General features: G+C 38.2%; 1 pseudogene; it reads left to right on the forward strand.

Moving 5' to 3' along the window:
• LOC126095690 (patj homolog) overlaps positions 1–16887 on the forward strand; it is a 69785-nt pseudogene extending 52898 nt beyond the window's left edge.
• The last annotated feature ends 1351 nt before the right edge of the window (positions 16888–18238 follow it).

The raw sequence follows: 18238 nt of genomic DNA on the forward strand, positions 1-18238 counted from the left end.
AACACAAACATCAAACTTGGTGAACATTTGATTAGCTGTAGAAAATTGTACACAAATCTTATGCCTAAGAACACAATAGTAACAAAATGACGGGTCTTGCACAACAATTTTTACATTGTCTTTTATTTGGTGCAAGTATGTCCCATATTCAACAATACAAAAGGAAAGTAATAAATGTTTGTCACCTTCTTGCCCGTTGCAAGTAAAGATGATGTCTCAAAATTTAATATTCAATAGTGACAATAAAAAATATAAAAACATTCTCTCAGAGATCTGGAACTTTTCCAGGGTCTGTAGGATGAGTGGTAGTTGCTATTTGACACACCCAGTAAAAACTTGTCTGATAACATGCTTTATGGAAAATTGGTAAGTAACTATATTCAAACAGGAAAATGTGCTTAATCATGTTTATATGGTTTCAATTCAGTGATGTTTCTTAATCCAAATAACCTTCTTGATCTGGGAAAGATAAGTCTATACGCATTAGGATGTGGGCTTTCTTTTATTTCAAATGGACCAATGTAAATATCAAAAAACTTTTTAAGTTCGGCTGAGAATAATTTTGATTTTTCTTGTGTCTTGACGAGTACAAGGTCCCCTGGTTTGAACTGTGTAGCTTTTCCCTTGGCTGCATGTCGCCTTTTTCTCAATTCCCCTTGTTTTTTTCATGGTTTCCCGTACACAGTCTTCTCTTTCTTGGGGTGACATAATTTTGCAAGGTGAATACTCTATGTTTTAAGTGAAGAAACTAGCGGGGTATTGGTTGTACATTATTTCGTGTGGGGAAAATCCAGTGGAAGAGTGCTGTAAGCTGTTCATTATTTCTTCAAAACTATTTATGTACTTTAACCAATTAGTGTGGTTCTGGCTACAGTAGGTTCTGCACAGTCTTCCAATCTCTCTCATGTATCTCTCAGCCGGGTTGCTTGACGGGTGGTAAGCAGATATTAAAATGTGTTTAATTCCCGTGTCTTCAATAAAAGTTTTCCAGTATTTTGAGGTGAACTGAGACCCATTGTCTGAAAGTATTGCCTTAGGTTTTCCCACAGTGTTGAAATAATTACTTGTAATTTTTGAAACTATCTGTTTGCTGGTAGCTTTCCTTAAGGGATAAAGCTTTATAAATTTGGAGAAGATGTCTACCATGACATAAATATAACTGTAACCCCCCCTTGTCTTGGGTAACCGTCCATAGATGTCAGTTGCAACGAGATCGAGTTTATTTGTGGGTAATATGTTCTGCATTATTCCCCTGGTGGTTTGGTTAGTCACTTTTACCCTCTGACATCTGTCACATGTTGATAACTTTTTCTTTACTCTTCTGCTAATGTTGTAAAAATAGATGTTCTCCTGTATTTTCTGAATACACTTAGTGGTGCCACAGTGGCCAAAGCTTTCGTGTACATAAGTAATGAGCGTATCTATTTGTTGCTCAGGCCAACACAGTTTCCAATAGTCTAAATCCAGTTTAGGTCTTCTGAATAGTATCCCCTTGTGTACTTTATAATATGCTTCTACCTTTTCTCCCCCAGTTTTTCCTATGTAACTTTTGACTAGTTTCCAGTTGTCATCGTGGTTCTGAAACCTCCTAATGTCATTACAGATTTTTTGTATTTCCTTTTCCTCTTTAATGCCCTTTAGATACATAATTTTCAAAATTCTCTCATCCTCCCCACTTGTCAATGTTTACTTTAACATATGGACAACGTAGCTCAACATCTTTGTCTATTTCCGTATTTTCAAACAATAGATCATTTTCAGTTTCTTTCGTTCCTAAGTCTAATATCTCTTTCCTACACTTAGACACATCCCTCTCTGTTTGCAAAGCATTGACATTTAAACATAAACTTTTGTTTCCATCTGTTCCTTGTAACACTGTGTTGTCACTTAACAAACTACTGTTTTCACCCCATTTTTTATAAAGTCCACTACGGATTCTTGTCCACCATGTAGGATACAAGGTTGCACTTACCTTTGCTAATTCTTTCCAAAAGGCATCTTTGTTTATACAGTTTCCATAGTTGTTCCATAAATCTTCTAAAAACTTTTCCCCTTTTTCTTGAAAACACACATTTACATTCCATCCCTTTATATTTTCTTTAATATTATTATTATTACCATTCTCATAGATTAGTGTTTCATAGTTCCCAATAGGCAATAGCTTGTCCTCAGATACACATTCCCTAGTCTGCATTTCACTTAAATTAACCTCATTATTACTCATGTTTGTCACATCACTTACCTTTCCCACATACTCACTTTTCAATTCTACAAATACTTTTATTTCTTCCTCCACACTCTCATCAATAACATCACTTGATTTAGGATCATTATTTAAATGTCCCTCTATTACTTCTTCCTCCTCCTCCACAACAACCCCATCTTCAGTTTCCCCCCTATGTATCTGAATCTCAGCAATTGAGTCTTTGGCTCCATTAAATGCTTCATCATCCCCCTTCTTATCAAATAAACCCCCCAAAATAGATTCTATTTGTGCTGTGTCTGACTTGTTATTAACACCAGTTTCTTTTTCAGCCCAACTATGGAACTCTGCAATACCTTCAACTTCTGCACTTTCACTAACTATCTGTGCTTGAACACTGTTTTTATTAACTGTATCACTTTTACTCATAGTATCCCAAAACCTTTTATTAAATTCTAATTTATTCATTCTAACAACATCAGTATTTTCATGGTACTTACTCTTGACATTGTATCTTCTCCTTTTCCAGTTTCGGTTATGTGTTGTCCTGTCATAATGTTGTCTAGCCCCAAAACTACGGACAACTAGTGGGACTGTCCACCGTTTCCCGGCTGGTTCTCTCGGTCTGTCCGTTTGTAGTTGTCGTTTTGTTCACTAGTTTCAACAAACCCCCTTCTATCTTGTTCTCTTCCCCAATACCTATTTCTATCATTCCTGTTATCTCTCCTCCATACTCCCTCCTGTGTATTGTTTCTGAAATCATTTTCATATCTCCTATCTCCCCTATTTGGAGCATTATTTCCAGAATTTTCAAAGTCTCTCCTCCCATAATAATCTCTATTTTTATTCCTGTTCCACCCCTCATACTGGTTGTTGCCAGAGCCAAAACTTTGGTTATTTTCTCTTTCCAAGGCCCTATCTAATCTATCTACAAATTTCAGGAACTCTTCCATTGAATCGTCTGGTCCATGGACCAATTCCCACTGCAGTCTCTCTGGTAACCTTCTTTTTAAAACATCAATTTGTGTCATAATATCAAAAGAGTTATTAAAGTGAACAAGTTTTTTCAATTGATCTCTCAAAATTTTTGCATTCCCCCTACTTTCCCTCTATACACTGGTCCATTTAGAAATTCTGACTTTAATCTGGCTTGTATGGATTGTGACCAATATTTACAAATAAACTTAGCTTCAAACTCTTCAAAAGTATTCCAAGAATCATTATTCTCATTTGCCCAGGATAGGGCCTCCCCTTCTAGAAACCGTTTTACTAACTTAATTTTTATGTTATCTGACATTCCTGCAACAAACATATCCTTACATTGGTGAATAAAGTCAATAGGGTGCAGATTTTCACCAGAAAAGCATTTCACTTGGATGTGCCCATACATTGTATTTTGATTGTAAAACATTTGTTTTGACATCAATGCATCTTCCAATTGTGTATATTTAGTGTGTATATTTTCTACTTCTGTATCTACATTAGTGGTATACAGGTTGTATTCTTGTTTAAGGTTTTCTGATGTTTTGTCTATTCTCTGATCTAATCTTTTAGCTTCTGTATCTACTCTGTTGTAGAGGACAACAATGCTGTCTGTGTTCGCTTGTATGTTTTCATTTAAACTTTCAACCTTAACTTGAAATTCTTTTCTGAAGTGTATCAACTGTTCTCTAGTGTCCTTACTGAGGGTAGTTTTAATTTCCTCACACTTCTCATTGAGATGAGTACTTAATAGATCAAAATTCAAACTTACTTGTTCACTCGATTGTTTAAGTTGCGAGCTTATTTGAGTTGCAAAGTCTGCTAGCCACTTTGTTAAGTTTAATTGTTCACCATCCCCTGGTTCAATTTTTACATTTCCTACGATCTCATCCCTCTCAGGTAGAGACATGTTACCTATTAATTATTTTAAATGACAACAACAACAAAATACCTTGCTTTATGTAGCTATGCTATGATGTCGTGATCGGTGTTCCTGTTGGCTTTCTTCACTTCTATTCGGTTTCATCAAAGCTGAAGTCTTGATTGATGAATTCCATTGACATAATCCAGGCGTTAATCTTCTGAGCGGTGTGATGATAGTTTTTCGTAGTCGCACAAACACACTTTATTTATTTCTTTATTTTTGACATATTTTCACTGTTGCCACACTGCACAAATAAACTTTTTTGGAGTGCTAAGCACATACGAAATTTATCGCTGCACTATTATCATCGATGCACTTAAAGATCCCGGATGAGCCCCCACTTTTGTAATGGTCGCCTAGTCGTAGATATTGCTAATTGCTATAATCGCACTATTTCACTCCCATTTACGGAGCTTGTTAGCATTTGATGTTAGGTTGGCGCCATTAAAATGCATTGTGTTGTGGTAATCGCTGCTACTTGCTGGATCGCTGCTGTGTCTCGATGCTGATGCTGGCTCTAAATCTGGTTGTCTAGGTTTAAAAACATGAGGTCCCGTGTTTTTTATGTGCTTTTGTTGATAAAGAACGAGCGAAACCAACAAATATGTAAACATAAAATATTTATTTCTCTGGTGGCCATCTTAATTCCACTGTCCACCACTGACTATGACACCACACGAAGTAGTACTTCCTTTACATGTTCTTTGCATTGTTTATCCACCTCAAACAATAACACACAAACCCACTTTACCAAAGTGACATTCCGACTGCCTCCCGACCCTTCTTGCTGCTTGTATTTATAACATTGTCAAAGAACTACTAAAAAGAGATATAGTTTATAAGTCACATGTACGTCTGTTATCATAATTTGTGCAGAAAAGTTATTAATTTGCATCGAGTGACATAATTTAACACGTTATTAAAATGACAGACAGATTTGTTGACTTGACAGAATAATTATTTGTTACAAAAAGGCCGTTTTTTAGAAGTTTGTCAATTGACTTCTCTAATTTGCATAAATAAGTAAATAACATGAATTATTAAGAATTACATTGGTTTTCGTCTAAAATAGGATTGATTTCGTGAATACTGAGTGAAACCGCTCCTAGTGAACAAATAGGTTTCACTGGGTGATTTTTGTTTAAGGAGATCCAAAATACCTAAGTTGGCCACTATTTTTCGTACTTCATATTAATTATTTAAGAGGAACTTACTGTTTTTACATGCTGACATTTGCTGTATCAGTGATCAAGTGATATAAACTTTTGTGTGGGTCAGTTACGCAGTATAATTTAATGGGTTGACTGTTTATGGAGACATGTTATGCAATCATTGTTAACATACACAATAACTTTTCTGTAATCATAAATACTCGTTAAACTGGTTGAATTTGGAGGGTATCGCATACTTCGGTACAGTAAAGCCTTTAATATGTTCCGTCACACCCTGTAGTTGGCACACATGTTGATTTTGACAGCTCTTCGTTCAGGCTGGGGTTAGGCCTAACAACTAAAGGATTTCTAACTCGGATTTTGGTAAAACAGATTGCAAACCAGAGTTATTTGGCTACAATTTGTTTACGTAATTTAAATGTAGGATTTTGAAATTAAGTACCGGTAACTAATTTTTCTTATTGTAATCAGTTAACTTATTTGTGAGTTAAGCACTAAATTATTAGCGATGATGGCTATCAGAGGATTTGCAAGTGCAGTTTTTTTTACCAGAAGTTACAATTTAAAATAGTATATGATACCACAGATGGAAACGTTGACTGTCACAAATACATATGTTAATGGTACTTCTGAAAATAATAATCCACTGAACACTGAAGTGACACCAAATTACTACTGTATGGAACTTACCACAGCTTTGTTGGACCATCATATGTTGTTGTGCCGTATTTCTTCCCATATTATGATTAATCCTGACCGTACAGATGCTCTAATATTGCTATAACTGAAAGTACATTGAAATTAAACTTGTTTCAGTACGAAAATGTAAATGGCAGCGACTCAGCTATTAATGTACCGTACTAACCAATTTAAGCATCACACCAATAATAAAATGTTCGCTAGTCACTCTAGCGGAACAATCACCAGTGTGTTTGTATACTGATTTACTTGGCTTTTGGTGCTGCTGCATCATCCAGCCATTACCTTATACAATGAAAAATTCGAATTACGAAAGATATTGATAATAGTTTTGGCGAGCATATTCACATGATTTTCACAGTTAATTTATAAAGATTACAAATAATTTAAGACATGTGATGCGAATTGCAAAAGCTATCGGTAATAACCTACAAATATTTAATGAATGTCTCATTAATAACAGAGATAAAAGTACCAGGAGCGTTCAACTATAACATTCTGATTTTAAATTTTTAGATCACTTCCTAAAACAAAATATTTGTAAATCTGTAAACATTCAGAATGTTTGATGCCAGAAGCCACTGAATATTAACAGAAAGGCAATTTTCAATTTTTTTTAAAATTCAGTTACGGGTTTCCCCTACCACTCGCATTTTTCTTCTTTTAAAAAACAAATGATCTACACCGCTGTTGTATGCAGAAATCGCAACAGGCACATCTGTACCATTTAAGTTCAAGGGTGAAATGTTGTGGGGAACTGTCACGGTTAAATCTCATACCACTGATGTGATGTGATAACTTTTCGACAAGCTACTGAGTCGTATCATAGTGGAATCTCTGCTTGGATTGAAGCATAATACTGAACCTATTTATTTGACTTCCACTGTTTACCTTCCAGATCTTTTTCATACTGGTGTGTATGTGTTGCAACAGATCTATAAACGGTCTTTTGATACTGAGAGGTCTCCTGAACATATACTGAGAGATCTCCAGAATGTAGTAGCCTCCTTTGCAGATTATTCACTATTTTATTGTTGTAGCATCCTACATGTGCCTTTATCCAGACGACATAAATATATTATTTCTGCGGGAGAGCTCTCTGGACTGAGAGCATATACCCATCACAGATTTATCTGTACATTTTCATGATGTTTGCTGTTCAACAGACTGGAGCACCTTTCTTGCTTCTGATAGTGTCAACATTATTACGTCCGTAAGAATAGAAGCGCACTGCACTGTCTTCAGTATGTCAATAGACTCAATAGACTTCACCTTGTAAATGTAAGTCCCTGGAGGAAGTTTAAACTTTTCCAAGCACCCTGTTGTGGAACAGTGGAACGCACAGCATCTTCTGTTCTACTTTGGGTCCATCACTGTAAAATATCTACTGATCCCTACAGTGTTGTTGAAGATATTGGGTTGGAGCATAAGTTCGTAGAGTTTTTCCATAAGTTTAGGGAATACATTAGATACACGTAGCAGAGTGGCAATTTTTCGATTACGCAACTGTAGGAATCACTTGGGTTTGAAGTGAAGAACTCTTCCAGCCATGTTTGGAGCGCATTTTCATCTGGAAAGCAAGTTTCTTGAAGGTTGCTCAATAGAGCATGAAAAAGGTGGTAATCTGAGGGTGAAAGATAAGGTGCATAAGATGGATGCAGAATGACTTGCCAACGAAACTTTGTATAGTGTTTTTCATCAGTCTAGCAGAATGTGTTTTTCGTCAGTCTAGTAGAATGCGGGTGGGCATTATAGTGGAGTAGCATTACTTCAGGCAGTCTTCGTGGTTGTTGTACACCACACCATCACTATTCGACTAGATGCATAGCATTATCTTTTGTGGATGTGTGCAGGTCTTTGTATGGGGAGTTGTGATTTGTTTGGGCTCAGCCATTCCTTTCTTTTTCTTACATTAGCATAAACACACCATTTATCATAACCAGTAACGTTGCAGGTTAGGAATGGTTGGTGTTGTTCATGAGCCAGGTAGAGATGCTTGTATGGCTGCCCGCTGATTTTTGTGATTTTGGCTTAAGAGCGTGCTGTACCTATACACCCAATTCTTAACCTTTCTCACTGAATGCAAATGTCACCTGATGGTGGAATGATCACAATTCATCACATTTGCCAGTTATCGAGTACACTGACCTGGATCATCATGAATTAATGTGTTTAAACGATCTTCATCAAACCCTGAACATTTTCCTGAATGGGAAGAGTCACTAATGTCAGAACAATCCTCCATAAAACGAGAGACCCATTTTCTTGCCGTGCTCTTTCCAATGGCATTATCTATACACGCCGTAAATGTTTCTGGCTGCTTCTGCTGCTGTCATCCCCCTGTTAAACTCAATTGGAAGAATATATCTGTAATGTTCCAATTGCTCGACTGGGCAGTCCATTTTCTAACGTCCCCAGCTCCACTCAATATTTGCAAATGACAATATGTAAACTCAAAACTACAGATAAAAAATGAGAATCGATAAATAAATTCATAGCAACCAGAATGCCAACATGCAAAACAAAAATGCTACGAACTTATGCATCAACCTAATATTTGTAAGTTCTGATGTTAAAGTTTATTTTGCTCCAGCTAAATGACAGATACGAATATTGCAATTCTTCTCCTTTCTGCACAGTTCAGCTCCTTTGTTGCCACTAATCCTGGGCCCAATTATGTTTTTTGTGTTGTATTTAAATCATTCTTTGTGAAAAGTATGTTGAGACACCGAATATCCGAGATGCTGGTAGTTCAGTTTGCCTCAGTTTTTGCACAAAAACTGGGATTTGAATATTGCCGTGCACTGTCACAATATCCAGAAAAAACTAGAATAGTGAAATTCTTCCTCTGCAATTCGTAAAATATATATGAGGAAAGGATAAATAGTCTATTAAAAATTGATCCATGTGAAAACCAGACTAAAGCCTTCCGCTGCAATGACGATAAAGTAGTTGGCTAATAAGGGGAATAAATTCAAGGATTCTTTCCAGATTTTAGAAAGGGAACGATTATTTGAGTGGCTTATTCCTTTAATAAGTTACTGTTTAGTCTTCATTTCATTGAAAATATATAAAAATAAACTGCACGTAGGAGGGAATGCTAGGTTACGGCACTGTTTAAGAAATGGGAGGACTTGCAGTGTGGACAGGTAGGTGGATTTTTACAATCTGCAGTAAGGTGGTCATTATAATGGAGACATTTTTGGTAGCACTAGGACTGAGGATAGGATTTTGGAAGTTCGATCTTGTGGCAGTAATGGAAGGTCAGGATTCTCTTGTCAAGGAGGTCTATGAAGGCTGCAGATTCAGAGAAGATGTAGACAGGCAAGTGGGATCAAGGTCATTATTGATCCAAAGGGCTTTTCAGACTACAAAATCCATGTAATTGTTCAGTTCAGATGCAACTTCCTCATCTGTGATCTCAAGGTTGACCTTTGTGAATACTGTGGTGAGGGTGTGAGGATGGTAGGGAGGTTAAGGTTGTTCGGCCTTGGGCGAGGTGGTGAGAGGTGTTAAGGAGGCTTTGGGGCCAAAGGTAATGTGATGAATTTTGGAGAGAAGGGCAGTATGAAAGTGGGGGTTTAGGGATTTTAGTAAGACAGAGTCTTGTCTTGCGATGATTTGTTGGGTGTGGAAGCTTGGTAACTATTTTTGGATTTTGAAGGTGAGGGCTTTGTGTTTAAGGTACTTTGGATCAGGGTCAGAGAGAATGAAGGTGTAGATCACAAGGGAAGAAGATGGAGGAGGAGGAGTTGTATTGATATACTGAATGTGGTCTGGTTCAGTTTGCAGTTTTTTAGGTATAGGGTTGGGAGAGATGTCAGTCGTTTGACATTTTATAGGTTTCTTAATGGCTGTTGGGAAGAAGGGTGGTTGTGGGTTGACGGGATGTGACACTGTTGAAGGTTACCTGGGAGTTGCACAGGCCCTTCAGCATGGCTTGCATTGGTCAGTGGAGAGAGGCTCAATGAGGTTATGCTTGTGTCATCAACCGTTGCGACTGTTACTCAGCAGGCGTTGACTAGGGCAACAGAGGTGGAGATGGCTGGCGAGTCAAATGTGAAAGAGAAAAGGAGGAGAGAACTGAGGACAGAGAGAAATGTATGTGTAACTGCTGCGGTAGAACAGGATATGATAAGTAAGGGGAGATAGGTGTAACAGGGTGGATTAGAGGACATGCTTTACGTGGTGACAGTGAGAGCAGGAGATGGAGAAATGTAGATGACTGATGTAGTAGGGTGTCTGTGGTGGTGAAGAGTGATGGTTGGCGTTGATTGTTGTGAGCAGCCGCAAAAAAATATTAGAATTTCTCTGATGTGACAGGGATGAAAGCAGCTATACCAAGTTTAGATCTCAAGTGAAGTTACATAATGAACTTTTGCCTGTAAATCAGATAGTTAATAATTGTTCCAACTCTAATTATAAACTTAACACATTTTAAACAAAGAATTAAAAGAAGCCTATACTTTTCCAAAGACATTTTGTGTAAAAAATTCTTATGAATTAACAGACAAAATCAAAATCCTTCAAGTCCCATATGGCACCCATTTAGTTTCACTGGATATTGTTTACTTGGACTCATGTATACTACTTAATGAAACTCTTGATATAATTGGGGAGAATTTATTGACCCACAATGTGCTTTCCCATGGTGAGGCTATGGAATTAATTGATTTGCTAGAGGTATCCTTGTCTCCCAATGCTTTTACCTTCAATAACAAAATCTACTCTCAACCAAATGGCTTAGCTATGGGTAATTGACTTGCTGGTACCTTGGCACAGATTTATGTCAATCACTTGGAAAGCACATTTTTTGAATCACATTCAGAGTTTGCATTAAAAATTAAATTGTATTATTGTTATGTAGATGACATATTACTATTGCATGAAGGGTGTGACAAGGGTAGTTCTAATTTATGTGCCCATTTCATTTCCATGCACCTTTAATTATTTAGAGCTCTATTACTAGAAAAGACAATCTTACTTTCCCAGTATTTCGTAAAACCACTTACATCGATGTTACAATTAGTAACAATACATGTCATTGACGAATCTACAAATGGGCGTATTTTTGCTCTCTGATACACATAATTTTGAGGTTCAACATAAATCAGGACTTAGGGTGTAAGCAATTGAAGAGGGTTGTTCAATTAGTATTGCAATTGGATATAGAGCTAAAAGTATTCATAAACTGTTTTGTCCTATACAGAAGAAGAAATCCTAGGTACTCAAAAAGTGGATAAAAAATGGTCGTTTTGATAGTGTAACCTATAATGGACTCTACTGTGACAAAATTGCAAAAGTTTTGAAAACGTCTGATAATGTGTTTCATTCAAAACGAGAGATAATTTACACATATGATTAAGGCATGATGTAGGACTGAAACCAAGAACTATTTTGGGTAAACCTGGTATATATAAGATACAGTGTGGTGATTGTGATGATTTTTATGTTGGTACGATGGGGAGAGGTTCACTGCTAGGTACAGATCCCAGTAATGCCAGTGCTCTGGGACAACATTTGAAAACGAAGATGCATGGCTTGTTGCCGATAGCTGATGTACTTGAAGTTTTTCATGTCGTCCCCCCATAGTCATCTGTCTGACATTTTGGAAGAACTCGAAATATATACAGAGTGTTCATTTTAACTGAAGACATTGAAATATCTCGAAAACTACATGTCGGATCAAAAAAAGTTATAATTCCAATTTATTTGTCTCAAAACCACCACCCACCCCTGTGCGTGGATGACGGGAGGCAAATTTGAAATCTTCAACGGGAACCCCAGTTTTTTTTATTGCAGATTACAATTCTACAGCAGTATCTACATATGTTTTGTCTGAAGCATTTTCTTCGTTTTGCCATAGATGGCACTGTAATCTGAGGAATAGAAATGGGTACACAATTGTAATTTAGGACATGCTACTCAATGGCCCTTGAATATCCAATGGCACATGGGACCCACCTGCTCTGATGGTAGGACAGGCCAGAATTTCATAACTTCTAATTGAAAACCCCATTTGCACACAGTACCAAGCACCAAGGTTTTCATCCTGGAGTGGTTGCTGACACACAATGTTGGAGTTCTCCATTGTCCAGTACCTCGTGTTCTGTAAATTCACATAACCGGAAAGATACAGCCGCACTTCAGCACTCATGATGTAATGGAGAGGGCCTGACAAACCATTGTTGATGTTCTTCAAAAGTAATCTACACATTTATGACATCGTGCTCCTGTAACTGCTGCACAACCATCATACAATATGGCTTCCAATTAAGATTTTTTCAATATCCCCTGGCAACTCCTCCTACCGACATGTGCCTATTGGGCCAGTTTATGTGTAGACTTCTTTGGACTCTGAATAGCATTCCACTGATTGTCTGCAACAATTTCTGATGATGTGCAAACGGAAGGAATTCCTTGTTTTACATTTTGTACAGATCTTTATGTGTGCCCGTTCTTATACAGATCTTTGCTGGTAGTTCTCTATCTGGATAATTGACCCTGAGAACTTAAGATGTTTCCTTAAACCTGTTTTCACATAATGCTTCCACAATTTTAATTCTTTCTTCTATTGAGCTTTTGAGGAAGTCAGTTTGCAGACCACAAAGAGAAATGTCTTACTTCACTGATGAAATAGATTGAAATGCTGACCGAAGAATGCTAATGATTGATTATTGCATGAAACTGGTTGCAGCTGTTTACTCTATTTCAGAAGTCAAAATATTACATTCACATTGAAAGGGGAGGCAGGCTACTTTTAACTGTGCCACCCCATACAACTTGTTAGGTCGTGGGTTGTGAAAATACATAGATGAATCATAGTAACTTGTTTCCAGATTTGGTGTTTTATTTCCAATCAGTATTAATTAGCACAGAGTTACAAACTCCAGTTTCCACTTGGAATCATAAATTAATACGGAATTGATGTATTACAAAATCGTTCATTGTCTTCACAACCACATCATGTAAAAAGACCTTCACAAAATTTTTTTGATCACAGTCGCAGTATGAGTGATGCATTTGTCACAAAAAATGGTAGTGTATTCCTTGAGTATTGTCCCAGGAGCTTCCACAAAGTTGTGTAAGTCAAATTAATATCTAGATGACATCTGTTTTAAAGTTTTACCATAATTTAAATTTAATGGATATATTTTACATGTGTACATTATTTTAAACAATCAAAAATACTGGATGGAATTTTACAATATTATGAAAAGGAAAGTCGCTACTCATCGTAGAGTGGAGACTCTGAGTTGCAGATAGGTACAACAAAAAGACTGTTACAATATAAGCTTTTGGGAACAAGGACTTTGTCGAAAATAGATGACAGACACACACACACATACGCACAGAAAAGCGCAACTCACACACAAGTGACTGCATCCTCTGGCAGCTGAAGCCACACTGTGAGCAACAGCTGTTGCTTGTAGCGTGGCGTCAGCTACCAGAGGCTGCAGTCTGTGTGTGTGTAAAAGCTTATATTGTTAGAGTCTTTTTGTTGTATCTCTGCAGCTCAGCATCTCCACTTTATGTTGAGGAGCAACTTTCCTTTTTATAATATTGTAAATTATTTTAGAGCTATATGAAAATGACAGGTGATTATAGTATTGTAAAATAGTTTAAATATTTCTAAAGTTATTGACTTTATGTTATGGTGATACCTTGGTCAGATATCAATTGTAATTCAATAAAAATACTGATAGTGACATTTGCTTTGAGAACTATAAAATGACTTTGCAAGATAAGAATAGGTGATAATATTCTCATTTTGTGGAAAAACTAATTTTCATTGTATAATATTGTAACATATGTAAGTATTAATATATAAATGGAAAAATATATACATAGAAAAGTTTTGTTTCAATGCAAGAAAACTTCATAAATGTCCAAAATCTTGAATTAAATACTTTACAATGAAATAAGTTCAAACATGGCCAAAAATCAAATGGTATAAATTTCCATAGTTGAGAAATTCTGTCAGGGCTTGATTTATTACAGTATCTCCCTCACACAACATCAGACATCCAAGCTGTACAATATTGTGTCACTTTGTGCTCTATACTTGTACTCCATATGGCGAGAGAAGGGCTCTGACAGTTGACATGGCCTTGGCGCATGTGCTTTGAGCATCCACGTCGGCCAATCAGATTGTGAACTTCCGTTTACATTACCGTGGCAACGCCCCAGTGTTGCTGTAGTGTTGGGCGTCCATTGCTTTGTCAGTTGTGCCATGTGCTACGTTCAGGTTTGTGTGTAAATGGTTACTTCTGTGGGTTTCTTTCTGTGTGTATAAGTGGAAAAGTGTGTATAAGTATGTATAAGACGAAAATGGCTGCCTGTAGTGCAAGAAGAGGACTTTTGGGAAAGGAGCTATGCTGAAATCCCAAGCACGCAAGTTTATATACAGGTTGCCTGTTTACTCTGAAAGGGAAAGGAACAGTGGTGAGTCTTTGATATCACTGAGTAAAGTGGTTGACAGAGTGGTGGAAGCATTGAACATCTGTACAGCAACAGTGAAGAGAGAGACAAATGATAAAGAGGCTGCCAATTCAGCTGCAAGCCCTGTTATTGTGATGCCTGGAAAGTCAAGGAAGAGATCGTGTCATGTGACTGAAACAGACAACTTTGACGAAAGTGCTATCAGGCAACACATATACCTCCACATATTACAGCAGGAAGTAGTATCTGCCACTTAAAATGTTGATGGAATCACTGTCGGACAGTGAGAAAAAATTGTCTTACATTGGAAAAAGTTCTCAGGGTGAAGGTTATTAATGGAACGCAGAGACATTGTAGCATGGAGAGTTGTCATCAGTGAATCCAGAAAATGTAGTATGGATTGACAAAACAAGGGTCAACATGTGTCATGCACGTTCTGTCGCATGGATGGACGACATGCACCATGGAACTTGAGTGTGACAACTGGTAAGGGAGGGTGACTAATTGTAGTTCATGCTGGCTCTATGAACAGTTTTGTCTTTGGTGCTATGATGATGTTTTAGTCAAGAAAAGCTGACTACCATGAAGAGATAAATGCAGATACATTCAAAGACTGGTTCGTTACTCGTTTGCTACTAAAGGTCAGTTCTGGTAGTGTTTTTGTAATGGACAATGTGCAGTATCATTCTGTAAAATTAAATAAAGCACAAACGGCTGCTGCAAGGAGAGACAAAATAGTCAACTGGTTGAAAGATAGTAAAATTGGCTTTGAACAGAATATGCCAAAAGCAGAACTTCTGGAATTACTGAAATGATACAAGCCACAGAAAACGCATTATGTGATTGATACTTTAGCAGAGAACAATGGCCAAAAAGTTAATACATCTTTCACTGTACCACTGCCATTACAATGCAATTGAACTCATCTGGGCTCAAATAATAGCAGGATATGTATGCGAGAAAGAGGAACTATCTGGAATATTTGTGAAGAGTATTAGTGAAGGCAGTGCAGCAGATCTCTGCAAGAAGAAATGACAGAATTGTTGAGGTTGATGGGAAATCACTGCAGGGCTACAACAATGACCAAGCAGTTGAAATGCTTCGTAACACAGGGCAGACAGTAAGACTCTTGTCTTGAAAGGTACCTGAGGGGTCCTAAATTTGAGCAGTTGCAACAAGCAATTGCAAATAGTGAACTGAAACCACAAACGCCATCCTCTCCTTCTGCCATATCACTGCCACAGTACCCAGTAAGCACGGATGGAGAAGAACCAGAAATTGAAGTTGAAGCTGAGTCTCATACAACAGTAGATTCCTGTGTGCTGGAGCCAATAGAGGCATTAAATACTGCTGTTGATATAGATGATGTTGAGCTCCTGATTGACAGTAATTATATAGGTGAATTGAAACCAACTGTGGAGGCAGCTATTCAGGCCAAGTGGTCCAAGATAATGGGTCCTGATGTTGAAATTGTAGTTGCACAGCTCTGCAAGTTTAATGAAGGTGGTGGCCTTGGGATCAGCTTGGAAGGTACAGTGGATGTTGAAGATGGGCAGGAGGTCAGGCCACACCACTACATACATTCCATCCTGCCTTAAGGCCCTGTTGGAACAATTGGTCGACTTCGTTCAGGAGACGAGCTTTTGGAGGTTAATGGTCACCATCTGCTTGGGATGAATCATATTGAAGTTGTTACCATATTGAAAGATCTTCCCATGAACATGCGTATGGTTTGTGCTCGAAGACCAGGCGAAACAACACCTTACCGTCTGATAGATACTTCTCAGGACAGAGCGGCATTTGCAGCCAGGAACATTCTGGGAGGCAGCCTCCAGAACCTTATTCTAGCTACTGATAGGCTTGTGAAGGCTAAATCAGATGGTTCTCTAGCATCAACAACTACTACAGCGACTGCTACTGATGCAAGTTTCTCCAAAATGAAATCACGGTCCCTGGAGCCATTAACAGGCCTTGCAATGTGGAGTTCAGAGCCACATATCATAGAACTAGTGAAAGGCGATCGTGGTCTGGGATTCTCCATCCTTGACTACCAGGATCCAATGAACCCCAACGAGACAGTGATTGTGATTCGGAGCCTGGTGCCTGGTGGCGTTGCACAACTGGATGGGAGGCTGATCCCAGGTGACCGTCTGCTTTTTGTGAATGATACTGGTCTGGAGAACACATTGTTGGATCGTGCAGTGCAGGCACTGAAGGGAGCACCAAAAGGCGTGGTGCGCATCGGTGTTGCAAAACCGCTGCCGATCCCTGACAGTGCTTCGCACAGCCAGGTAAGCGAGGAACGTGATCGGAGCAGAAGTGGGGCTAATGCAGCATCGGCTGCTGTTGCCACCACCAGCACCACCACCCACCATGTGGAATATTATTCCGACAGATATAGAGAGCGAAACAAAACCTTTATGTTGCGAGACACAGAGAGGCTGGTAAATGAGTCTGTCACATGAATAATGCCAGAAAATTGGAAGAATGTTGTAAACCATTTGTGGAAAGAGATTACAAGGTCAAACATAAGAAGGTGTAAGAGAGCAATTCGTTCATAATATTGTAATTTCTGTATCAGAAGATGAGGACAGCAACAGCAAAGATACCGAAGACATTGTGGTCGTGACAAGAAATGACCAGTCAGGTGACAATGATCTGGGTGTTCCCATTCTCCCACAGAAAAATAGAGGTAACGTCCTTATGCAATATTTTACATGTAATATTTGTGCACTTTGCTTTACCTTGTTAATGTTGAAAATCTGATTGTGTGTAATTTTTATTTTGGCTGGAACCATAGTCATGGTAACTTTTTTCTAATGATGTTACCCCCATTTGATGGTAATAATTTTTATTTTATTGTTATACAACCCAGAGTTTGGCCATAGGCCATTTTCAAGTACAGTAACTTATTTATACGTCAAAAGATATGTCTGGTATGAAATACAGTGAAATCTGAACTGTAAAACAAAATATTGTTGCAGTCAAATGGCTGCAATATTATTAAATAAAATATTTATGTGTGTGTGTTTGTGTAAGGTGACAAACACTGGTAGCGCATGTGAAAAACTATTCCATCAAGGAACACATTGGTCAGCAGAATGCTACCCCTACAGGAATGCTGCAATGAACGGTGTGGCATTGTTAGGTTCTGAAGGAGCCGAGTGTTGCCACAGGCCGAAGGGTTGGACAGGAAGGTCTGTCACCCCGCTCGCCCCGCTACTGGCTTGCTGCCCGTCCGTATCGAATACTGGCAACCATGCTGCCAGCTGTCAAAGCTCTTCAGACAGTGTTACAATACAAAAGGTCATTTTGTAATGACGTTCTTATAAAAGTGAAAATATTTGGTACTGAAGTACCAGATTTTATGTGAATAAATTATGAAGATCTAAATTGGAAATTTGTGGTAAGAACTTATGGGACCAAACTTCTGAGGTCATCGATCCCTAAGCTTACACACTACTTAAACTAACTTATGCTAAGGATGACACACACACTCATGACCGAGGGACGACTCGAACCTCCGACAAGGGGAGCCTCGTGGACCGTGACAAGGCGCCTCAGACTGCACAACTACCATGCATGGCGAAGATCTATAGGCAGGGCTGGCACAAGCCCAAGTGCCGCCCCATGCAAGCTGCTACATTGTCCCTCGCCCCCCTTTTTTTTATTTATTTATTTTTTATTTTTTTTTTTAACAAAATGTTTGTGGAATTTTTTTCTACCCTGGGGCGCATAGCGTCCACTACAGTGGACAGCTGTTAATAGTCGCTTCTTTGGCATTTTCAATCAGTCCTGAGGCTGCAAATGCACACA

This window comes from Schistocerca cancellata, chromosome 8 (assembly GCF_023864275.1).
Source record: "Schistocerca cancellata isolate TAMUIC-IGC-003103 chromosome 8, iqSchCanc2.1, whole genome shotgun sequence".
Classification (NCBI taxonomy): Eukaryota; Metazoa; Arthropoda; class Insecta; order Orthoptera; family Acrididae; genus Schistocerca; species Schistocerca cancellata.